A 27213-nucleotide genomic window follows, 5' to 3' on the forward strand; every position below is an offset into this window, starting at 1 on the left:
CTGAACTCTTCAGACTAACAATGACAACCACAACAGCAAAAAAGAATAGAAATTAGTTCTTTAAGAAAGACTAAAAGAAGAAAGTCCAGAGAAACCCAAAGGGATTATCATCCTCAAAGATGAAGGAAATAATCACTTTACCCCCCCAGGAATGGATTGTGTACCAAAGCCTTTCCCCCAAATTGATAATGAAATTCATCAATTTCATTGATAAGATGTGATGAGTAAGTGACGCTAGGGTTTTGAACAGCTGGGGGACAGGTGCATTATCTAGACACAAACACAGAAGGACATCACATTGCAAAAATTTAGAACAAGCAATAACCTGGATACAGACTCTGAATCATCTTAAGTGCCAACGCCCGCCCTTAGTTTGGTTGATCCAGACCTATCAGACCTCTGAGCCTTACTTATCTAATCTACCAGCATTTTGAGTTCCACATTTATCCTAGCCCTACTGAATGTCTAAAACTGATAAAGCTACAATTACTGAACACCAGCTATGTATTAGGCAGCTTCAGGCATTTTAGCTACATAACCTCATTTAATCATCATAACACTTCTCTACAGATGAGAAAAACAAGTGATTGAATAACTTCCCAATGTTAAAGCTAGTGAGAGCATCACCAAATTCAAAATTATCTGACTTCCACACGCATGCTCCTTGTACACTGACTCCCATAAGGGCTTTGATGTGGAAAGGTTGACACAGACATTTTTTTGACAGTTGTTGTTGTTCAGTTGCTAAGTCGTGTCCACCTCTTTGTGACTCCATGGATTATAGCACTATAAGCACCTCTCTGTCCATGGGATTCTCCAGGCAAGAACACTGGAATGGGTTGCCATGCCCTCCTACAGGGAATCTTCCTGATCCAGGTATTGAACCCACGTTTCCTTCACCTCCTGCATTACAGGAGGATTCTTTACCCAGTGAGCCATCCAGGAAGCCATTAGTGGGTATAGTGAACACTCGATGAATAAATGTTGTTATCTGATACTTTTGCCATCATATTTGAGATGCAGCATTAGACAGTCTCTTCTAAATGATGGATAGGGGATATAAAATAAACTCTGTCAAAAAGGAAAAATATCACCAGAGATATCATGACAATTACCCAAATGATGGGAAGTATGCTCAAAATCAAAATAACAAAACGAGAGAAATGGAAACCATATAAATAGATTTTCTACTATTAATGCCAATAGCAGCAATTTTATTTCAGCAAAACAATACCATCTGTCATACTGAATGTCAATTTCTATTTTTTGAATTTTGTAGTTCTGCTTGTACTTAATATGTTTTGATTTTATAATTGTAGAAGAGCTATAAATATAGGTTTATAGTTCATCTTAAATATTTCAATGTATGTATTATCAAAAGTCTTTCTGTTATAAATGACAAAAACCCAAACCAATCTGTCTTCATTCTTCATATCCTGGCTGTAATCAGTGTCTTGGACCAAGATTTTATAGCCATCTCTTCCCCTATACATCACAATGAAATTTAGGCATTGTCCAATATTCTGTCCTGTTTTCTTTCCTTTCATTTGGGGAATTCATCCAATCATGCAGCTATGATTGTGAAATGACATCCTTAACCTCTGTGTTACCATTCACTATCTCTTCAGACCCACATTTCTGACTGCCTGATGGACCTCTCTACCTCCTGTTAAATGTAACACTGAGAAATTCTCCCTGACCATCTCTCCCCCTCTCTCTCTTTAAAGTAAGATGTTTTAACTGTAGTTAATTAAGATCATTGTCTTTCCTCTTGAGTTCCTCTCCATCCTCCTTCCCCTTGCACAGATACATTGGAAGGTTATGGCATTTTGGATTCCAGCTAAGGGGAAGTTAGTTGACTTAGGGATACATCTTATTGGGTTTGGTGGGATCCATGTGGTTCACAATCACTTGGGTTATGGCTGTTATCAGCCCCCTTAATGTAGCAATGGCTTCCAGGAATATTTCTTACTATACATTAGGCAGATTCACCCAGAAAACATGTCTTAGTATGAAAGTGTCCTACTGCACCAGGCCCTGAAAGCATACTGATAGTGAAAGAGAAACAAGTTTGAAATATGCAATCAGTTCTCAGTGAAGCCCAGTCAGAGAAGAAGGCCTCTGCTTCTGACTCCTAAAGAGTTAGCAGGATTCAACAACATGGCAAAGACCCTTTCAGACATAGTGCTTTTTTTTTTCTTTTTTGATGGGAATCATGTGAAATAGAATGATCACAAATTCTGTATTAGAAACTGTAATAGAATTGCAAAGAACTACAAAGAGCAAGTACATCTGTAACAACCCATATATGAAAGAAGCTATCATATTTCCAGAATTTAAAATCTATAAAATAAAATGAGATAATCTTCAAAACAAGATAATAAGAAAAATCTGTGAAGACTGTTTTGCCTTGTACAAGAACTTATTTGATCTCTGTTGCATAAATAAAGAGGCTATATTTTCCCCAGTTTTCAAATAAGTTGTCCAAGCTTGAACTGGCACCTGACTTCCTCCTTTCTCACCACACAGAAGGAACCTCTGCCCTTGGCCAGCTGGTCTACCAATCTGGCTTCAGCTCATCTTGTTAGCCCACAACAGGGAAAGGGCCCATCTCACATCCCTGTCTGCTGTCAGCTCTGCTCTGCTCACCAAGACTGACTGTGCTGGGCACACAGATTGGAAGACAATCTGAACAATGCTGAAGTGCCAAGGGGCATGTCTGCTGCTTCCGGGGTCCTGCCAATCAACCTAGAGAGGCTTTCTTGCCCTTGATGTGTTACTGTGTTTCTCATTGATAGGTGACTTCTTCTAGGAAAACTTTTTCTCCCAAGTTTTTATTTTAAAACTATCTCTCCTACAGCAAAGCGAAATACTACTACAAGAATAGCTGTATATGCCCAGCCCCACCCTCGAGTCTGCTGTGTCCACACGGGGGAGGTGCTTGCCCCCCAACCATGCCCCACACAGCTGTCCCACAGAAACAAGCAGTGGTTGTCCATACACCTCACCTCCATCCCCCCACCCTCCGTGATGATCACAGTACAATATTTTTATTCACAAATTCGTGCCCCTTTCTCCTCCAGCCTGCACCGTGGGATCAGTAACTCATTTGTCTGGCTTCTTGGAGGCACCTCTACAAGTTTGTCCTCAGGTGGTCGTTATGGATGACTTTCAAAAAATGGTGATTTTATATGATTTATCATGGAATTTGTTCTAATAAATCTATCACGTGGCTTCCCTTCCTTCTATGAGTTTCCCTGGTGGCTCAGATAGTAAAGAATCTGCCTGCAGTGCGAGAGACCTGGGTTCAATCCCTGGGTCAGAAAGATCCCCTGGAGGAGGAAATAGCAACCCACTCCAGTATTCTTGCCTGGAGAATTCTATGGACGGAGGAGCCTGGTGGGCAACAGTCCATGGAGTCACAAAGAGACATGACTGAGCGACTAACACTATTACACTATTATCATGCAAAAAATAAAAGAAAAAAGATTAGCTGTATACTTGTCACCAGATTCAAACAGTCGTGAACATTTTGCCATATTTGCCCTCTCCCTCTCTCCTCACCCCTCCTGCTCTCGCTCCCTCTTCTCCCTCCTCCTTCCTCTTCCCCTTTCCCTTTCTCTCTCTCTTTTATTTGAAAATAAGTTGCAGACATTGGGGCATTTCACCCTTAAGTCTTAGTATCTTCTAAAAACAAAGACATTGGACTTCCTTGGTGGTCCAGTGGTTAAGAATCCACCTGCCAAGGCAGGGGACATGGGTTCGATCCCTGGTCTGGGAAGATTCCACATGCAGCAGGGTAACTAAGCCCGTGTGCCACAATGACTGCAGCCTGCCGCCCTAGAGCCTGTGCTCCACAATAAGAAAAGCCACCACAACGAGAATGCCAAGCACTGCAGTGAAGAGTAGCTCCCACTTGCCGCAACTAGAGAAAGCATATATGCAACAGCAAAGACCCAGCACAGCCAAAAAGAAAGAAAGAGATAAAACGATCTCAGTTCTTTTCCCTATGGTCACTAGTTACTGAATAAAGTATGTTTTCACAGCTTTAACTAACATTCCCCTTTGTCTTTAACAGTGGATAGAACTGGAACACCATGAACGCCTACTGATACCTCCATTTCTCATGCAGGATCATATTACCATTCCATATTTACCTCCATTCTGTTACTTCTCCCCCACTACAATGAGAGCCTTAGGTCACCCCCACACAGTTAATATGTTGACTCATTTGCTGTATCCTACAACATGCACAAGAGAGGTTCACATGATGACCCCAATATTACTCTCAATTACTAGCCCAGTTCATAAACTTCTTGCAGGTCTTCTCCCCTTAGAATATATTCCACTAGTCAGAGCATGGAGCTTCCCTGGTGGCTCTGTGATAAAGAACCACCTGCCAATGAAGGAGACATGAGTTTGATCCCTGGGTCCGGAAGATCCCCTGGAGAAGGAAATGGCAACCCACTCCAGTATTCTTGCCTGGGGAATTCCATGTACAGCCCATGGGGTCATAAAGAGCCAGACACAACTGAGCAACTGAGCAGGAACACAAATCAGAACATAAGGTTCAAAAGTTACATGTAGTTCTTATCTGTGTTGTTACGCCATCAATTTGCTAACCACATAGATCCTTTTATTTCTGTTCACATTTAGCTTCAAGGGTTTTTTAAAACTCCTCTTAGATTTAATTTAATTTTTTAAATACTTATAACCTCAAAGAAGTGAAAACTATTACTATCATCTGTATTCCTTCCACTCCATTCACACCTATGCTCTATAGGTAATTATCTTCATTTGTTTCTGGTTTACCTGTCCTGTGATTCTGGTGGAAACAAGCAAACACACATGTATGTGTGTGGGGAGTATTCATCTCCCCACATACTTTTTTTTTTTTTTACATAAATGGTAACATGCTTTATATATTATTTTCCACAATGCTTTTTCACTTAGGGATATAGCTTATAAATCCATACACATCAGTTCATACAGATTCAGTCATTCTTTTTTATAGCTGCATAATACTCCATAACATGACTGCTCCATGATGGATTCAACCAGTCTCTTATGGACAAGAACTTTGGTTGTGCTTTCAGGATTTTGCTATTATAAAAAATTCCACAGTCAATACCATTTTTCATTTGGCATTTTGTATCTGGGAGGTTGTTTCTTCAGAATAAATTAGTCTAAGCTAAATTGCTGGATCAAAGGGAATGCAGACCTTCTGACATCTTCATTTCAGTTTAGTGAGACCCATTGATGTTTATTAAATGTTACAAAGTCCTCCTCCTTAGTTGTTAAGCTGCTTTGAACTCTTGCCAGCAATGCCTGAAAGTACCTCAATTTTCTGTGGAAAATGACATATAAAGAAACGTACCTGTTGCAGGCGCCTGAGGTGGAGAGCTTATTCTGTGGGCTTTGTCATCACCAGATAGCCTTCCTACCACGAGTTTTCTGAGTTTGTATGTCGAATAAGACTGAAGTGAGACTTAATGCCTGCAATAGAGGCTACAAAGAACAATAAAACCTTGGCGTGATGGGTTAAACACACATGCACACACATACTTCTGACACACGCTACAACATAGATGAACCTTGAAAACACTATGGCAAGTCAAATAAGCCAGACACAGAAAGATAAATATATGTGATTTTACCATATAAGGTTCTTAGAATAGTCAAATGCATAGAGATAGACGGTAGAATGGTGTTACCAGGGGCTGGGGGAAGAGGAATATGGAGTTTTACTTAATGAGCACAGAGTTTCCACTTGAAAAGATGGAAAAATTCTGGAGATAAATGGTGGTGATGGTTGTACAACAATATGAATGTACTTAATGCTACTGAAAGTGAAAGTTGCTCAATCATGTTCGACTCTGCCACCCCATGGACTATGTAGTCTATGGAGTTCTCCTGGCCAGAATACTAGAATGAGTTACCTTTCCCTTTTCCAGTGGATCTTCCCAACCCAGGGATTAAACCCAAGTCTCCTGAATTGCAGGTGGATTCTTTACCAGCTGAGCCACCAGGGAAGCCCAGGGAATGCTGCTGAACCATGTATATAAAAATGGTTAAGATGACAACTTTCATGTTATGTATTTTTTAAACCATAATTTAAAAATGAAAGAAACAGAAAACTTTAAAAATTCCTGTCACACAATAGGGACCTCCGCCTGAGTTCAGACTATAACCTTGTCCTGTGGTGGGATATACCTGGACAGATTTAGGGAAATGTTGGGGTGGCCTGAAAGAATTTTATTTGCGAGAGGACTAGGAATTCAGTGAAAAGGAAGAAAGACCCAGGCACCAGGGAGCTGATCCAGAAACAAAGTCTGGCTCCAAACAGGGGAAGAGCAATTTTCCAATTCAGGGAGGATCCCATAAAGTACACTCTCCCCTTCAGTGTCTTTGAGTACACTCTCCCCTTTAGCGTCGTTATAGCCCTTCCTGCAGTTATAGCGAAAGATGTGTTTAATGCTTGTTGCTGCCACACACTCCAAACTGCATGAGCTCACCTGTCTTAGTCCATACCAGCTGCTGTAACAGAACACCATGAACTGGGATCTTATAAACACCAGGTATTTACTTCTCACAGTTCTAGAGGCTGGGAAATCCAAGGTCAAGAAATCTGCAAATTCACAAACTCCCTGACTTCAGTAGTATCAAAAGCCACAGTAATCAAAATAGTGTGGTACTGGCACAAAACAGACACGTGGATCAGTGGAGGAGAGTAGAGAGCCCAGAAATAAATCCATGCACTTGTGGTCAACTAATCTATGACAAAGGAGGCAAGAATACACAATGCAAAAAAGGGTCTCTTCAATAAGTGGTGCTGGGAAAACTGGACAGCTGCATGTAAAGGAATCAAATTAGAACACTCTCTAACACCATACACAAAAATAAACTCAAAACGGATTAAAGACCTAAAATGTAAGACTGGATACTCTAAAACTCCTAGAAGAAAACACAGAGAGAACACTCTTTGACACAAACCACAGCAATATCTTTTAAGATCTATCTCTTAAACTTTAGAAAATAAAAGCAAAAATAAGCAAATGGGACCCAATTAAACGTAAAAGCTCTTGCCCAGCAAAGGAAACTATTAACAAAACAAAAAGACAACCTACTGAATGGGAGAAAATATTTGCAAATGTTAAGTGATTCAATATCAAACATAGGTGCCTGGTGGGCTACAGTCCATGGGGTCGCAAAGAGTTGAACACGACTGAGCAACTATACTTTCACTTTTCACTTTCATCAAACATATAGAAACAGTTCATATAAATCAATATCAAAAAATAATCCCAAACAATTCAATTTAAAGATGGGCAAAAAAAATTTTTTTAATAGGCAGAACTGAATAGATATTTTCCTAAAGAGGAAATGCAGATGGCCAACAGACACATGAAAAGATGCTCAACATGGCTAATCATCAGGGAAATGCAAATCAAAACCACAATGAGATATGAGATGTTAGTCCATATCTGTCAGAATGGCTATTATCAAAAAGGACACAAATAACAAATATTGGCAAGAAAAGGGAACCCTCATCCACTTTTGATGACATGTAAATTAGAGCAGCCACTGTGGAAAACAGTAAGACTTCTTTAGAAACTAAAAATAGAACTACCATATGTAGTAGTGTTAGTCACTCAGTCATGTCTGACTCTTTGCGAGTCCATGGACTGTAGCCCACCAGGCTCCTCTGTCCATGGAATTCTTCAGGCAAGAATACTCGAGTGGGTTGCCATTTCTTCTTCCAGGGGATCTTCTGGACCCAGGGATCGAACTTGGGTTGCCTGCATTTCAGGCAGATTCTTTACTATCCGAGCCACCAGGGAAGCCCAAAATGGGGCTTGAACTCATGATCCTGAGATTAAGAGTCTCTTGTTCTACTGACTGAGCTAGCCAGGCAGCTGCTAAAGTGAAATTCGTTCAGTTGTGACCAACTCTTTATGACCCCATGGACTATACAGCCCATGGAATTCTCCAGGCAAGAATACTGGAGTGGGTAGCCTTTCCCTCCTCCAGGGGATCTTCCCAACCCAGGGATCAAACCCAGGTCTCCCGCATTGCAGGTAGATTCTTTACCAGTGGAGCCACCAGAGAAGCCCTAGAATTCTAGAATATGAATTCTAGCCCTAGAATATGACCCAGCAATTTTACTCCTGGGTATATATCTGAAAAAAAACAACAACAAAAGTAATTTAAGAAGACATGTACCCAATGTTCACAGCAACATTATTTACAATTGCCAAGGTATAGAAGTAATCTAAGTGTCCATCAACAAATGAGTGGTTAAAGAGTATGTCTGTGTTGTTGCTGTTTAGTCACTAAGTTGTGTCTGACTCTTTGCAACCCCATAGACTGTAGCCCACCAGGCTCCTCTCTGTCCATGGGCTTTCCCATACAAAAATACTGGAGTGGGTTGTCATTTTCTTCTCCAAAAGAAGATGTGTTACGTACATATACACAATGAATACGACTTGGCCATTAAAAAAAAAATGAAATTTTGCCATTTGCAGCAACATGGATGGACTTAGAGGGCATTATGCTAAGTGAAATAAGCCAGATGGAGAAAGACTACCACCACATGCTATCACTTATAGGTGAAACCAAAAAAAAAAAACACCTAGTGAACATAACAAAAAAAGAAGCAAACACAGATATAGAGAACAAGTTAGTAGTTATCACTGGGAAGGTGGGGAGCGGCAATATGAAGGTGATCGAGTAGGAGAGACAAACTACTGGATGTAAGAGAGGCTCAAGGATGTATTATATAACATGGGGAATATAGCTAACATTTTGTAATAAATGTAAATGGAAAGTAACTTTTAAAAACTGTATAGAAAATTAAAAAAAATTTAAGGCAGTGGTAAGTAAGGACTCACTTTCTTATTTATAGACAGCTATCTGCTTGCTGTGTCCTCACAAGGTGGAAGGGGTAAGGGAGTTCTCTGGGGTCTCACTAATCCATGACCTAATCACCTCCCAGAGGCTACACCATCACCCTGAAGGTCAAGATTTCAACATGTAAATTGCGGAGGGGCGGGGGAGGCACATTCAGTTCACAGGCAGGACCATGATTATTTTATTCATGGCTCTGTCCCTCCACCACCCAGCTGACTCCCACTGTCAGTAGTACTAATAACTGCCCGTTCCCTCTTTAAGGGAGTGAAGGGATTCAGAACACGATGTGGTGGTGGGGAGCATCCCTGTTCCTGCCCAGTTCTGGGGATGCATATGGGGGTCCTGGGCTCACAGGAGACTACAAATAAAACAACTGTCACTGTGAACTCGGTCAAATTCTGGGGCATGAACAACACCACTTGGGCTCTTTAGAGAACATGGCAGGTGGATGAGGACCTTTGAGATGGGCTTGAGTCTCAGGATCTCAGAGTTCACGGCAGCAGTATCACCTGCCAATGGAACATGGCAAACCACACCTTGACTTTTCTGCTTTCTTTCCAATCCAACCTCAAAATATCCTATCAGCCATCTCAGAGCTTCAAAATGGTCTTTCTCTCTTTTTCTGTATTAATGTTTTAGAGCCACATGGGTCAAGTTCATGAAATTTAAATTACTGGATTTTGTTATGATTAATATAATTTCTGAGATATTTTTGCAAGAGGAGCACTTTTCCATCCTGCTCCTCTATCCCTTTCTCAGCTTCTCAGCTTCTGGTTCATATTAACACCAATGGATCTACTCCTCAACTTCAAATGTGGCCAGCTCTTCCTGTTTACTACAGTTGCATCAGAGGCTTTTCCCATTTACAACAGCTGCACTGGAGGCTGCAAGGATGGTTTCCGACCTCTGCCCTGAAAATGAAGAAAATTCAAGACACCATTTCCTCAATTCCCTCCACCCATCCCTACCAACATTTACTCCCTGATCCTGCACCTGCTGGCTCTTGAGTGACTAGTTATGACATCAGACTTCAATGCCAATTAGTCTCTAAATTGTCGACTATCAATATCTTTCACCATTTTCATCTCCTCCTTAGTTAATAACATCTTTTGTTACCATAAGAAGCCAACTCAGCCTATCTCATGTGAGCCCTTCCAAATTCCCAGTAAAGAAAGCACGTCTCTCTTTCTTGACCAAGACTGAAGTTCCCAGGGACAGGGACAACCTCACGGGCACACTGTTCCAAGTAGGGTGGTGCTGCTGCTTTGTACAGACAGAGCAGAGTTAAAAAGGGAGAAAGGGACAAGAGGAGGGAGTTTGGGAGCATTGAGATGTGCACGGAAGGAGTTTTCTAGACTGGGCCCTTCCTGAATTATGGAGATTTATTTCATATCTTCTGCCAGGATTATTTGATGATCCTTACTATGCTTTTAGCACTATTTTTGGCAAAAGCTCCACACTGTATTTCAATAACCTATCACTTTGAATTCTTTTCCTCACAATGCATGTTCCTCTTATCACATCTGACACTTGCCCCAGCCTTATCTGTGCTACATGATGCACGAAATCTCTGGGTATCAGCAATAAAGAAGAACAAGAACTGACAGGTGCTATGACATGCATGAACCTTGGAAACATTCGGCTAAGTGAAAGAAGCCAGTCACAAGAGATGAAATATTATATGGTGATTCTATTTATGTGAAGTGTCCAGAACGGGCACATTCATAGAGACAGAAACCAGAATACTGGTTGCCAGGGGCTGGGGATGGGGGCTGTAGGAAGTGGTTGCTGATGAGTGCAGGGTTTCTTTGAGAGGTGAGGGGTCTGCAGTTCTGTGACTATACAAAAAATCACTGAATCATACATTTTTTTTTAAGATTTTATCTTTTTATGTGGAGCATTTTTAGTCTGAATTTGTTACAATATTGCTTCTGTTTCACGTTTTGGAGTTTTGGGAGGCATGTGGGATCTTAGCTACCAACCAGGGATCAAATATGCGCCCCTTGCACTGGAAGGCAAAGTTTTAACCGCTGGACGACCAGGCAAATCCATGAATTGTGCATTTTAAGCGGGAGAATGGTGTAATACGTGAGCTGTATCTCCATACGGCTGTTACCAAAACGCAGCTCACAGTGAGGAGAAAGGAGGAAAAGGAAGAAGTGAGCATAGGAGAAAGCGAACTGCGAGGTTGGGAGAAATCAGAGGGGGATTAAGAGGGTTTCTAGGAGGAAGGAAGAAGTATGTTCTTACCAAAAAAATCAGAAAAGGGATTTCACCCAATACCTGAGAAGACTGCTGTCTCTAAAATGTGTTCTGGAAACTGCAGGAAGGCAAAAAGAGAGAGAGAGAGAAGCCTGGATCCATGTGGCAAATGCGGGAAACAGACAGAGGGCAAGGCTGACAGCAGATTATATGCACCAAAGCTGAGAGTCGGGACGTTAGAAAGCTGAATGGAAAATACAGCCCCGGACAGAGAGACAGGAAAAGAATTTTGAAATAAAAATTAAGTCGAAAGGGACAGGAGAGTGCACTTTCTTTCTCCTGGCCTCTACAACACAGACTTCTTCCTCCGCCTTCTCTGCTCCCTCTCCTTCTCCTCCAGGTGGATTTCCTATCCCAGCTCTGTTCACAACAGGCTCAAGTGGGACCCTGCCCCTTCCCATCTGCCAAAGGGGTCCTTCCTGGAGGGCTCTGTGCCTTGCTCTGATGACAAGCCCAGGAAATCAGGGGCCTTGGGAACACACACAGGGGCTGAGCAGGGTTATGGGGCTGGCACGAGCTCCCTCAAACATCCAGCTCTTGGGCAGCAGCATCCCTGGTCCTCACCAGAAGGCTATTCACGGATGGAGCCAAGCAGAAACCATCTTCACTAAGTTACCGGGAAAGTCCCTTGATGCCAGGCCAACTGGCAGCTTGTGAGAGTAGACAGTTCTGGAGTGGGTCACTTCTACTTCCTCTCTCACCAAACATCTGGCCTGGGCACTAGACCATGAGGCAGGAAGTCCTGAGCACTTGTTTTTAGCTATGACATGTGGTCTGGGGGCAAGTCCTTTCAACACAGAGCTCGTTTTCTATTCTGCATTCATGCAGCAGCTTTTTATTCTGAGTAGATCAGGGTGGCAGACAGTAATCTGTTAGGGTTCCCATCTCACAATTCGAAAAGTTGAACGGAGAAACCAACCCTTTCTTGGTCACATAGTGAGTCACTGGGTTAGGCCAAGATTAGAATGCATCAGGCCCCAGATCTAGGTCTTATCAAACAGGCCCAGGTTAATTGTTGGAGTGACATTCTGATGATGCCTTAAACTTAAAGCTATGAGAGCTATTATAATAGTCTGCTCATAGGCTTCTTTTTAAAACATTACACCTGTTTTATTGTAAGAGAGTCAAAACTTAGAAAGGTTAAGTTGCCTAAACTAGAACAGACAAACAACAAAAACTCTTAGCTTTCTTGATTCCAAATCCTATTGGTGCATGCTACGTCACTTCGGTCGTGTCTGACTCTTTGTGACCCCATGGACTCTCTGTCCATGGAATTCTCCAGGCAAGAATACTGGAGTGGGTTGCCATGCGCTCCTTCAGGGGATCTTCTTGACCCAGGGATCGAACCTGCATCTCTTAATTCTCCTGAATTGGCAGGTGGGTTCTGCCACCTTGGAAGAACCCAGGTGGATTCTACCACTAGCACCACCTGGGCAGCCCAAGTCCTATAGACCTCCTCTAATTTATCTAGTCTTCAAATAATACTATAGAGACACCCACATCCCTCCCCAACAAATGAGTCACAGTTAAAACTTTAAATTGTGTAAATTTTAAAAGCTTCTTTAAATTGTAGAAGTTTATTATTTAAAAATGAAAAATCAGACATAAAGGAAGGTTTCCTGGCTGCCTAAGACAGTCTGGGGGTGGGGATGGGGAAATGCTCTTCGCCCTTCGCGGGGCTTTTTTCTGTATTTTGTAAATTTACTTTCTTTTTAATTGGAGTATAACTGCTTTACCATGTGGTGTTGGGTTCTGCTGCACAGTAACATGAATCATATGTAAGTATAGTACATCTCCTCCCTCCTCAGCCTGCCCTTCCTGTTCTATTTGCTTTGGTACGACAAGTCTCCAAAGCAGAAGTACACCCACTCGAGGCCAAGAATGGGGTGACTTCACTAACATTTGTTCAGATTTGTGTATGGCAGCTCATTTGGGGACTAAATGTGACTTGGCTTTTTGAATATGTTTTGTGTGTATGTGCTCAGTCACTCAGTGGTGTCCGACTCTTTGCAGCCCCACAGACTGTAGCCCGCCAGGCTCCTCTGTCCATGAGATTCTCCAGGCAAAAATACTGGAGTGGGTTACCGTTTCCTTCTGCAGGGGATCTTCCTGAGCCAGGGATTGAACCTGAATCTCCTGCATTGGCAGTTGGATTCTTTACCACTGAGCCACCTGGAAAGCCCATGAATATGCTTCACATTTGAAATGTAAGGCATAACGTGAATACACTTTACTTTTCCAGAACCAGGCAATCAGAATGTCTGTCAAATCAGACATTCTATGCATGTCTATGCAATCATGTATATGCAAATTAGAAGTTTGAGCCCTGGGAAAAGTTTTAAAACATAATCACTTACTTTCACCTTACTCCACCTACTTTCCACCTACTTCGTAAGTCCAAGAAAGTCCGAGATATACACAATTAAAGAAAAGATTTCCTGTAGTATTCTACCACCAGGAAGCATTTCTTAAATACCTAAGTGCTTGTGGTTCTGGACTAAGCTCTGTGCAGAGGGAGTTGCATAGAACTGGTCTCTCTCTTGTTTTCAAGACCTCATCTTCTAAGGTAAGCAGAATTCACCTGGATAAACAGGTTCAGGACAAAATGACAGCAGGTGGGAACTTGAAAACATACCAGTGGCTGGCCACTGAAGTATTCATCTGGTCCATGTCAGTGCATTTTCGGGGTGGAGAGCCAGGAGAAAACATGTGGGGGTGAGCGGCTGTCAAGTTTCCCAGGGACCTTGGGTTCCATTGCAGACGCTGCCCATGTCTCTTGGAAGAGATCGGCAGAGCAGGCTGTGGGATGAGATTGCTGCCAGGAGGGAGGAAGTTGTGGATAAACAGCTGGGCTGGAGGAGGAGGGGGCAGAGGGTAAGCAGTGAGGGTGTGGCCAGCAGAGGTCAGTGAAGCAGAGAGAGAGGGACAGGTGAGGGGAACACAGCAGAACAGCTGTCGCTGGCAGCCCCACCCATGCCTTTAAGTCCAAGGTGTTTCTGAAGCCTTCCACTGGGCTAAGGGACCTCAGGCAGATCCTAGGATGGTTGTGACGGGTCGGGGTGGGGAAGAGGAGGATCCCGGTGAGGTTAACACATGTGGATTGGAGTCAAGGAGTGATGGGCACAAAAAGGGAGTCCTGACAAGTGACAGGATCAAATGTATCAGGAGAATCTTTAAATCTTCTCTCAGGGATGAGGAGATCCCAGCAAAGCCCTTAGTATTTCTGTAGATGAGGGAAAACCACTCAGAAGGGGATGAACAGGGGCCAGAACATCTCTGATGACCCGCTGACTGTAGTTGACAATCGGGCCTTGTAAAAGGATAGGGTGAGTATCAAACCCGACTTGGTGTCACGAAGCCCCCAGAGGAAAAGAGAATTTTGTCTTTAAAAGTCATCAGATTTGCTAATTAATAACTACAAGCTTTCCAAACCATTTTAGACCACAGGTAGAACCCTGGTCCCACCACAGTCCAGACCCCACACACAGATAATGCACCTGTAGAGAGGGACTGGATCCCAGATTGAAGCATCTCACTTCAATCCCTTCAAATAACACATGTCTTCCCATAATTATGCACGTTTGTTAAAAGAAACATCTAAGGCATCTTAATGAGGGAACAAGAAGATGGAGTGCATATAGCCAATAAATGTGTTCAGTGGCCACTAATTCTCATGAAACACCAATTATAATTATGACAGTGAGATAATACATCTTTGCAAAACAGAGTGGTAAAAATTCAAGATTGTCCATAGCTAAGGTAGGGAAATAGATTCTCTTCCATACACTGGGAGTCTACTGATAACACTTTAGGGGGTGGGAATTTGACAGGATCTATCTTTATGAAATGTCCATGCCTTTCAGCCAGCAATTCACTTCTGGATGTCTGTCCCAGTTTCCATCTGTCCTAGAGAGTTATTCAAGTGTATGCACAAAAGAAGCAAAGAATGTTTATTACAGCAGTGTCGAAAATTTGAAAAAAAAAAAAGGAAACAGCTTAAAAAGCTATCATTAGAGATACTAGTTAAATCTTTGCATATCCATGGAATACACTGTAGCAGCAAAAAAATAAATAAATGAAGTAAATTCATATGGAAAAGACCACATCAATAGTCCTATGTCAAGATCTCAAAGACATATCACTGACTGCAAACTGAAGTTGCAGAAGGCTACATGACATTGTTCATGCAAATACATACACTAAATTTTATATTTCTCTATGTAAATATGATCACTCAAATGAAAACAAGAAAATCTGGACATTTATACCAAACAATAACTGATACTAGCAATTATGTCTAGGGGAGTAAGTAGGTTGGAGAGTGGGGAATTCAGGGGGATTTTTGTCTTTATCTGCATAGAATTTTCTCTTACAGTGAGAATATATTCATGCGTTACTTGTGCAAGTAAAAAGTGGATTTTAAAAGAATGAGGAATGCAAATGAACTTGCAAAACAAAAATAAACTTACAAATACAGGAAAAAAAAAAAAAAAACATGGTTACCAGACTTCCCTTGCGGACCAGTGGTTAAGAATCTGCCTGCCAATGCAGGGGACATGGGCTTGATGCCTGGTCCAGAAAGATTCTCATGTCTCAGGGCATCTAAGCCGTTGAGCCACAACTAGTGAGCCAGTGCTGTAGAGCCCGTGCTCCACAAGAGAAACCACCTTGATGAGAAGCCCACGCGCCACAAAGAAAGAAGCCCGTGTGCAGCAGTGAAGATCCAGGGCAGCCAAAAATTAATTAACTTTTTAAAAAAGAAACAAAAAAGAAACTTGTTACCAAAGGGGAAAGAGGGTGGGGTAGGATAAATTAGGAGTTTTTATTAAAATATTCACCTGCTCTATATAAAATAAATAACCAGCAAGGACCTACACAGGGAACTATGATCAATATCTTGTAATATCCTATAATGGAAAAGAATCTTAAAAAGAATATATATACATATGTATTTATCTGAATCACTTGACTGTGCACCTAAAACTAACACAACATTGTAAGTCAATTATATTTCAATAAAATTTTTCAAAAAATAAAAGCAGAAAAAGAATGAGGAGAATGAACAGAGCATGTCTTCATGAGCCAGACAAACAAATAGAGCTGACCGCTGAGAAGGATGGAGCTTCTTCCAGGGAACGAAGCAAAATTGCCCACTTCGTTCTCGCCCTCACACCCTCTCCCTCAGCGCTGACTGGATGTTTGACACATGGACCCATCCATCTCTATTGGCTGGGTGGCCCCAGCAATCTATTCTGAAGCAGTGGTACCCCAAACCACTGACCCACCCTCCGCAGAATGAGGAAGACACTGGACTAAGAACCAGCACTGTGGGAACTTCCCCACTAGGTCCTCGCTGAAACTCCATAACCTATAGTTTCAGAACTCACGGTCAGACCGTTTTCCTTGACTCACCTCCAAGGGAGTTTGATTTATTACACAGAGAATTCAAAGAACCTGCGTCTCAGTGAGTATGCAGTATCTGTGGTTTTAGAACAGATACACCAGACTAGTTTGAATGTACTGAATTGGTTCTTTAACAAGTCACCCACAAGAGAACTGGTGACAAAGGTGACCTATGAATTGACAGGCACAGAAAGTAACCCTTTTCAGATGAAAAGACTGGAAAAAAAAAAAACAGATAAACAGCAACAAAAACAACCTAAACCAGAAGACTGGGGAAAGGAAGAAACCTGATTTAAAAAAAAAATAACACACAAAAAAACCCTCCATGTTAAGTTGCTAAGTCTCTTCCTCAGTATTTTCACCTTCATACTTCACTCTTTTACTTTTTCATTTTCCTACATGAGAGGTGAAAATACTGAAGCATGAATGAGCCCTTTATCCTCAGAGAATGTTTGGCATAAAAAATAACTGCACAAGCTTTTATTTTCTTTAGAGGGGAACAAAACAATATTTTCCATCTCAACCCAACTAACAGGAACATTTAAAAAATATTTTGCTGGCAGAGATTACAATCACAGATGCGCTGAACCAAACAGCATCACATTGCCTTTCTCATTAATTTAATGAATTGTGACTTCACATAGAGGTTCATATTCAAAAACTAAGTTTCCTAAAAGTAGTATTATAGTCTTGACTCACTGAAATTATAATGAGGCAGTGTGATCATATATTGAATCAAAGGTCTTATTGCAACAATTGGAAAAATATTATTCTGTGTATACAGTGTCCCTACTGTAACCCATTCGTTGGCTCTTGGTAAATGAAATAAAACCCACTTAAAATTCTGTTGTTTCCTAGAGGGGTGGGATGGGGAGGGAGGTGGGGGGGGGTCTACGAGGGAGGGGACACGTGTATGCCTGAGGATGATTCATGTTGGTGAATGGCAGAAATCATCACAATATTGTAATTATCCTTCAATTAAAAATAAAACAAAATTTTTTACAAATTATGTTGTTTCAGTTGCTGAGTCCAGGCAATGTGTGTATACACATATATGTATAGTAATACACTATATTTCAAATGTTTCTGTACATTTGAAATTTTTCATAATAAAAATTGGAAGAACTTCAGGTGCTTCTTTCAAAATCTCTTTGAGGTGACCCCAGTACTACTACACCTTTTTCTGGCTTTCTCATGTGTAGTAACTTAGAGGCAGATGGCTCGGACCTTCTCTGACTCCACTTTGCAGGCTGGCTTGTGAAACTCCATGTCTCTTCTAAAATAAGCTCTCTTTGGATCACTCCCTGTCTCCTTGTGGCTCATCACAAAATATCAAAGCTCTTTGCCCAGCTTTCCCTGTTCTCAGCATCCAGCCCTCCCTCCTGCTTCTCCTTGGTCCCCATCATCCAGGAGCTGGTCTGCTCTGTCTTCTCGCGCATCTCTGCCCCTGGGGCATTATGCCAGGAAGGTGCTTCCTATGACTGATCTAAGGTCCAGCTATTCCAGTCCAGCCTACGTCTTGCTGCCCCCACTCATCCCTTGTCTTTAGCACCTGGAGTCCGAACCATATACATCCAGAAAGAGTACCCACTTGCCCCTAGCATGCAAATGGAACATCTCCATTCTCAATGAAGTTACCACCTTGGTGATTCCCTCTCAGCTACTCGAAAACCAGGAGACAAAAAGAACAAGTATCAACTAACAGGTGTTTGAAGGTAAATTATTTACCACTTTCAATGCAGTGATGTGCCAGAAGAACACAAAAGCAAATTAGCTAAGAGGATGTGAACCTGCCATGTGTTTGTTCAACACAAACTGATTGAGTATCCATGCAGGTGCTTTTTCTGGGCACTTAAGCTACATCAATGAATAATACAGATAAGCCCTCAAAGAGCAGATATTCTGTGGGGAGCAGAGGTGCCAACATAATAATATATATCTCTTTTATAAGGGTGATAATCCCACTCAGAGGGGTTTCCCCAGTGGCTCAGTGGTAAAGAATCCACTTGCAATGCAGGAGATTCAGGTTCCATCTCTGGATTGGGAAAATCCCCTGGAGGAGGGAATGGCAACCCACTCCAGTATTCTTGCCTGGGAAATCCCATGTACAGAGAAGCCAGGTGGGCTATAGTCCATGGGGTCGCAAAAGAGTTGGACATGACTGACCAACTAAACAACAACAATCTCACTTATGAGGGCCCCACCCTCATGACCTCATCACTTCCCAAAGTTCCTATCTCCTAAAACTATCACAATTGTAGTTTAGGGTTTCACCATATAATCTGGGGGGAGACACCAAATACAAAATTCAGAACATAGCAAATAATGAGGTTTCATTGAGACAATGATATTTGCATAAGGACTTGAAGAAGATGAGGGAGTCAGCCATGAAATACTTAGAGAAACAGCATTCAGGGCAGCCGCGCAGAAGGAACCCAGCAGGGATGAGCTTAGTGAGGTTGTATCACCTCTGAAGTGTGGGCACTCAGGCACTCAGCAACTCACACCAGAGGACACGATTCCTAACTGGCTTTCTCCTTTCCTTTCCTCCAGACACACCCCACTTCAGCACATAGGGCTTTCCAGCTCCAACACAATCTTCCACATTGCTTAAGGCAAATGTCCAATGCATACTATATTAGGTAGGGAGCAAATAGATAACTGTGTACTTCTATATCTCTCAATTGTTTACTACAGCACAGATCTCAAAGAAGACACTCAAAAACATGTCTGTCCATAGAGAACAGGCTTGTGGTTGCCAAGGGGTTGGGGGGAAGGAATGGGAGTTTGGGATGAGCAGATGCAAACTATTATATTAATATATAGGATGGATAAACAACAAGGTCCTACTGTATAGCACAGGGAAATATATTCAATAGTCTGTGATAAACCATAATGGAAAAGGATATGAAAAAAGATATATATAACTGAATCACTTTGCTGTACCGCAGAAATAAACACAACATTGTAAATCATCCTTACTTCAATAAAATTTTTTCAAAATCAAGTCCATTAACTGATGTATCATTTAATGGCCTTGCATATTATCAAAATATCTCTGATGGCTCAGATGGTAAAGAATCTGCCTGCAATGCAGGAGACCCGGATTCAATCCCTGGGTTGGGAAGATCCCCTGGAAAAGGGAATGGCAACCCATTCCATTACTATTGTCTGGAGAATTCCATGGACACAGTAACCTGGAAGGCTACAGTCTATAGAGTCTGCAAAGAGCTGGACATGACTGAGTGACTAACACTTCCATACTTTTCATATTATAAAAATCTTCACCACTATTTTGGAAACTTTTTCTTCTTTTGATTTCATGTTATGTCCTTTGGAAAACTGAAAATAGAACTTAGCACATGGTAAGGAAATAGAAGAAATATCCCACTCCAAATCTCTGATGGAAACCAGTCAAGTAGGTGTGTGGGAGGAAGAAGGTAGACAAGAGGCAGAAAAGATGGAAGGAGGGAACTGCAAGGTCTTTCTGTGGGAAACCCAGCCTCATGGAGTTCAGTTCCATTTTGCCCTCTGTCCAGGGAGGCCTCAGTAATCAAGGACAACCTGGTTTCAGAGGAGGTCTCTGTAAACTGAAACAAATGAGGCAGACTGAGAAGCTTCAATTTATACATTTTTAACTTAAAAACATGAGTTATGAATCATGTTTATCCCCACATAGAAGTCATTATAGAAAGTGGAAGATGGATAAAAGTGAAGAAGCAAACATTAAAATTTCATCTACCCTGACTCTTAGTCATTTATTATCACCTAGATCTACCCACACACTTTAAAAACCACAACAAATAAAAGTATCCAACCGGAAAATACCTTGCTGCCTTAATAAGATTGATTTTCATCTTAACTATGACTGAGCAATAGTGATATTTCTAACTAGAAGGAAAAAACATCTTTCTCTTGAGGATCTAGACTTCTTGATATAAATGACAGCAGGCAGGTTGTTTACTTCTTTACCTTGCCCTGACAGATTTGTTGTCTTCTGCAGAACATTATCCGTTCCGGAACACTACCAGCCATGAGCAGAGGAGTCCACGCAATCATTTCATCAATTTGTGCATGGCCATGTCCATATGCTGGGACTACAGTGTTGAACAAAATAGGCGTGGTCCCTGCCCTTAGGAAGCGTCCTGTCCTGGAAGGCACAAGACATTAAACAAGAAAATTCACAAATAAACATTTAAATTACAGTTATGGTAAGAACTGGGCTTCCCTAGTGTCTCAGATGGTAAAGAATCCACTTGCATTGCAGGAGACTCGGGTTCGATCCCTGCATCAGGAGGCTCTCCTGGAGAAGGAAACAGCAACCCACTTCAGTATTCTTGCTGGAAATTCAAGGACAGGGAAACCTGGCCAGGTTACAGTCCAAGGGGTTGCAAAGAGTTGGACACAACTTAGCAACTAACACTTCACACTATGGTAAGTACTAGGAAAGAAGTTTAGTGAGAGCTGGTCTAGCAGTGGGCGTGAAGATGCCAAGGGGTCAGGCTTTCTTAAGGAAATAATGCTTAAACTGAGGCCTTAAGCTGAGGTGGATTAGGCCTTAGCCAGGACAAGAAGGAGGGAGGAAGGGTCCTCACAGAGGGGAGGGACTCAGTGCTTTCAAGGAACTTAAAGATCAGATTGCTACAGATAATTAGATTGGGAAGTTACGGTTCTCCAAAGAAACAGAACAAGTAGGATGTGTACATATAGAGAGATTTATTATAAGGAATAGGTTCATGTGAAGGAAGACGCAGCAAGCTGCAAACCCAGGAGAGCTGAGAGTATAATTCCAATTCTAGCCTGAAAGCCTGAGACTTAGGGGAGCTGGTGATGTAGTCCAGTTTCAAGTCCAATAGACTTAAGACCCAGGAAGAGTCAAAGATTTAGTTTGAGTCTAAAGAGAGAAAAAAAGCAAATGTCCTAGTCCAAAGATTTTCAAGCAGGAGGAAGTCTCCATGCTCAGGGGCAATCAACCTTTTGTTCTATTTGGGCCTTGAACTGATAGGGTAAGGCTCACCACATTGCCGAGGATAATGAGTAAAAAAGGAGAGTTAAAAATTAAAATAAGAAGGATCCTTCCACCTTTCAACTCCAATCTGATAGAAATTCTCTCATCCTCATTTTTGTAGAGAAGGAATTTTGATCAGTGTGAAGAGAAAGCCATGTGCCCCTAGTGGCCAGGAGGAATATTAGCACAAAAGCAAGAAACTAGAATAAGTAAATGTTAGTCGCCCAGTCATGCCCGACTCTTTGCGACCCCATGGACTGCAGCGCTGGAGAAGGAAATGGCAACCCACTCCAGTACTCTTGCCTGGAAAATCCCATGGACGGAGGAGCCTGGTAGGCTGCAGTCCATGGGGTCGCTAAGAGTCGGACACGACTGAGTGACTTCACTTTCCCTTTTCACTTTCATGCAATGGAGAAGGATATGGCAACCCACTCCAGTGTTCTTGCCTGGAGAATCCCAGGGACAGGGAAGCCTGGTGGGCTGCCATGTATGGGGTCGCACAGAGTCGGACATGACTGAAGTGACTTAGCAGCAGCAGCAGGACTGCAGTCCACCAGGTTCTTCTGTCCATGAGATTTTCCGTGCAAGAATACTGGAGTGGGTTGCCATTTCCTTCTCCAGAGGATCTTCCCAACCCAGGGATCGAACCCAGGTTTCCTGCACTGCAGGCAGATTCTTTACCAACTGAGCTACAAGGGAAGCCCTTGGCAAACCACAGCCCACAGGTCAAATCTGTCCTGCCCACAGCCTGTACGTGTGGGCCAAAAATGTCTTTTACATTTTTAAATGGTTTTCTAAAAACCAAAAGAATACTATTTCATGACATGTGAAATATATCTGAAATTCGAATTTCAACGTTCATAAATAATCTTGTTGGATCACCCTTCACTGGGGATGCTCTCATGCTGTGAGACAGAACTGGGTAATTGTGAAAGAGATGTGTGATCTGCAAGGTCTAAAATATTTACCATCTGGTCCGTGTTGGTCTGAATGCTTGTATCTCTCGAAAATTCTTATGTTGAACCTGACACCCAATGTGATTGTATTAGGATGTGAAGCCTTTGGGGGTGAATAGGTCATAGGGTGGAGCTCTCATGAATGGGATTAGTGCCCTTATGAAAGAGACCCCAGAGAGCTCCCTCACCCCTCTGTTACACTATGTGAAGTTACAACAGAAGGCACAGTCTAGGAAGTGGGCCTTCACCAGACACTGAATCTGATGGTGCCCTGATCTTGAATGTCCTGGTAACCAGAATTGTAAGAAGCAAATTTCTGTTTACAAGTCACCAGTCTGTGGTATTTTTGTTATAGTTGCCTAAACCAATAAGATATGGCCCTTTACAGAAAAGGTTTGCCAGCCCTCAAGGTTAAAGGGAAGGGAATGGACAGGTCAGAAACTCAAGAAAGGAAGAGTTGGGCAAAGCTGTAGAAGATAGTCCCATCCCACCTTCATCCAGGACTGAGCTCACATAAGAAAAGGGTTTCTCTGTGAGGCTTGTAGTATCTTACAATGCCTAGGTTGTTCAGGGGCCTAGGGAAGGGAAAAAGATGAACATACCATGCAGCCTGTCAGCACATTACATATAGACTCACATTTGAATTATTATTGCTGTTGTGTTATTTGATGCTTGTGTGTTTTTATGCTAACTTAAAAAATGTTCCTTGGGTTTCCCTGGTGGCTCAGTGGTAAAGAATCTGCCTGCTAATGCAAGAGATGTAGGTTCGAGCCCTGATCTGGGAAGATTCCACATACCACAGGGCAACTAAGCCCATGCACCACAACTTCTGAGCATGTACTCTACAGCCCAGGAGCCGCAGCTACTGAAGCCTGCATGCCAAGAGCCTGTGCTCCACAACAAAAGAAGCCACTGCAATGAGAAGCTCGTGCACCACAGCTAAAGATTAGCCCCCCACTCTCCCCAACTAGAGAAAAGCCCTCACAGCAATAAAGACCCAGCACAGCCAAAAATAAATAAATAAAATTTGAGAAAAAATAAATGTTTAAGCAAAAATCCACTCTGCCTTTTGGAGCCTGACATCCCTCACCAGCCCTGCATTCTGACCATGTTGAGGGTGAGTGACATTTTCCTACAATGCTGGCTCATTATTTTTGCTCCTGGAATTGCAAATCCGAGGATCAAATGGCACAGTCTGAATACAGCAAGGAGGGGAGGGAATCCCACCAGAGGTGCCCTGAAACAAAGCAAACAAACAACTTCAAAACCACATCAGGCAATCTGGACCTGTTACAGGACAGATGGAACTCTGAATTGTTTGATTCCATCAGCAGAACAGAGGAAGGAAATGTTTTAAAATGAGATTATGTTATTTTCCCCAGTTCTTATTATGAAACCTTCCTGAAATGAACTTTAAATATCGGCAGCCCCTTTCATGGAGATGAATGGGTTTCAGCCAGCAGGAGCATTGCAGGAAAGCGGCTCCATTATGAAAAATGTGGAGAGGCAGAGGTTAAGATGAATAGTAGATCCCTGTGGGGTCCTTTGGCTGGGTGAAAAATCAGGCTCTCAAGCACAGCTGTGTGTGTTAGGAAGGCCCAGATGTCTTTGAAAAATCTATGTGCCCCATATAAACATTAATTAAGGGGTCCTTTTGCAAAAGACATCAATTGTAATGAATAAAAATTCTTCTGAATTCTTTGCCCTCAACAGGAAAATGATTGACAACTAGTTATTGTGTGGAGAAGAAAAAATATCCTGGAAGTTATGAAAATTTCCCCCAAATAAAATCATGTGATAGTTCTTTATAATGCTAGGTTTTCTATACAGAATTTTCCAAGGGACGTTGTCTGTGTTATTCAGCCCCAAACCTTGCTAAATAAAAATAAAAACTTAAATTAAAAAAAATGGTGTTTTGCTAGTGTTCCTTGTCAGTGAGTGTCCAGGTGGGATGACATGGCTTAGCTAGGGATGTTTTCATTTGTCTCTGTTGTGTGGTGTACACACACGCATGCACACAAACGCACGCACACACACTCCTCTAAATATTGGGTTCCTCCAGATCCTCTGAGTTACAGAGGCCATATCCATCTCCTGATCTGACATTGCCCCTGAGAAGTCTCAGAACAACTGAAATTTAATTACCTTCCCCATACTCCTCCTGGATAATTTTCTCCTGGTCTTCACCAGCTCTGTAAATGGCACATCCATCCATCCATGCATCAAGCCAGATTTAGGATTCATCTCAATTCTCCTATTGTCATTACCCAGCCACAGACCATTCAAAAGAATGACTCGAAGTCATATCCTTACTCTGTGAAGACCTTCACTGACCTACCATCACTTTTAGAATAAAATTCAAACTCTTCTTCCTTAGCCTGCAAAGCCTGCGTGGTCTGGTTGGGTAATTTTTCGAGCATTTGCTCAATTATTCCTTCCTCAGTCACAGTGTTCCAGCCACACTGGTATGTTCCAGTCTTTGCATGATAGTCCTTCTCACTCCGAGCTCTGGGTTTTCTGTTCCCTGTGCCTGCACAGCTCACCCCTACATTCTTCACAGACAGCCACTTTGACGATAGAGCATGCTCTCAACTTCCTTTTTCTTTAAATGATCAGGGTTTGGGGCTGAACTGTCACTACTAGAATTCAACATGGCCCCCCCAAATGGTACCCTTCTTCTCTATTCAAGTTCTGAGTCATTAAGAAATAAGTCAAAGGACCCAAGCAGATGGAAACCCAAATATTGCCTTTACAACAGATAATAGATCTTGGAGAATGTGGCTTATGTTATCTGCAAACAAGTGGCTTCTGAACACTATCACCAGGTTCAAATAGAACTGCCCCCACCAGTAACAGGCTGTGCTATGTCAGAGCACACCTCCCTGTGTGGGGGTCTTGCCCCTGGAATATTGACAGCAGGGAAGGGCAGAGAAGATCTGCATCCTCTGCAGACAGTCTGATTCTCTAAAAAAAGGAGAGGACATATCTGAACCCTGCAAACCCAGTATCTCTTTCCAAACGTAAGGAATTCCTCTTCCTTTAAGCTACATGGCAGAAGGAGACTAGGAGTGTTATACTACCAAAGCTTCCTCTACATGGTAGGAAGCCCCTCACCCCCGGTCACCTCCTTTAAATGCCTGCCTTGCTCCCCTCCCTGGGCTGGGCTCTGCATCCGGCTCTCCTGCATTCCTGCATTCATCTTCTCCATTACCATAATGATCTACTGTGTGTCTGCAAACTTCCTAAGGGCAGAGACCGGGGAGAATAGAGTGGAGGGAAGAACTACTGTGGGCTGGTGGGGAATTCTCCTGCAACATCCCACAGGTTGAGGGATGACCCCAACTTGGGAATGGAATGCCAGCTAGGATGAAAGTATCAACAAAATGAGAGCAGCCCAAGGACCACAGCAGAGCTGGCCTGTGCATAGAAGCCTCTTCTGGAGAGCTCCATCTTATCTCTTCCCAGCCTCAGAGAGAGAGATAAACAGAAAGGAAGGTTTGTCCTCCTCACACAGGGCTTTGTGTGACTTTTTTTTCCTTTCCTTTTTTTTTTTTAATATACTGAAAACAGAAAAATACCCATCAGACAAAGGCTGCCATGACCCAAAGTTTCAATGGTTCAACCCCTGTTGCAATGACTCAAAGGTTAAGTGGTTCAAGCTGTGTCACAATGACTTTGGCTTTCCGGTGACACAATGCGCTCTCACACACTAAATTGATCTGATTTTAAAACCAGTGCAGCTGCAGTTGAAGTCTGTCTGTACCAAGGAGATTTAAGCAGCCCCCATATGTGGGGTGTAACACATACACGATGCTAATTGTTGGCAGGTATTACTGAGAAAGTGGTATAATCACTAGTTATAGCCAACAACTCTGTGCTTTCTCATCCTAGCATTCACATTCTCTGCAAAGGGTGGTGTTTAAGTCTGAACTATTGCAGAGAGTGAGGAAGAATGTGCTTACATGTAGGGCAAGCACCCCATGGGGGAGGACCAACCTACCAGATTGAGGACAGCAAGAAACAGTTATTAATATGTAAGTCACAACCTAGATGGAACAAGCAATATTCCTAGGACAGAGCAAAGCTTAACTTTGCTCTCCGCCCATGGGACCATGGGGGCCAGGGGACAAGTCAGGAAGGCAGTGCTGTTCACGGCTACTGAGAAAACACCAAGACTCCTGTAGAGCTCGGTCTACACATACAGACTCACACATAGATCTGTGCATGTAAATTTGTATAAATAATCCTTACAGAGCCACATCACCCCACTCTGCTCCACATACAACTTCCAATTATACCATGTCCTTTAGTGGCTTCTTCCTTTCAAAGAGCCCTCAGTGTTTCTGTTAACCTTCAGCTTGACAGAACTGTCCAACCAAGGAGGTCGTGGATGCCTAGTGGGACTCACCTGAGCCCACGCGCTATGCTAAGTGAAATAAACCAGTCACAAAAGGACATACTGTGTGATTCTACTTATATGAAATTCCTGGAAGAGTTAGAATCATAGGGACAGAAAGTAGAATGGAGGCTGCCAGGGGCTGGGGAGGCAGTGTTTAATGAGGACAGAGTTTTTATTGGGGAAGACCAAAAAGTTCTGGAGACAGACAGTGGTAATGGTTGTACAACAATGTGAATATTCTTAAGGCCACTCAACTGTAGACTTAAAATGTTTAA

The sequence above is a fragment of the Giraffa tippelskirchi genome, chromosome 13 (genome assembly GCF_054371585.1).
Source record: "Giraffa tippelskirchi isolate mGirTip1 chromosome 13, T2T-mGirTip1v1.2.pri, whole genome shotgun sequence".
Taxonomy (NCBI): domain Eukaryota; kingdom Metazoa; phylum Chordata; class Mammalia; order Artiodactyla; family Giraffidae; genus Giraffa; species Giraffa tippelskirchi.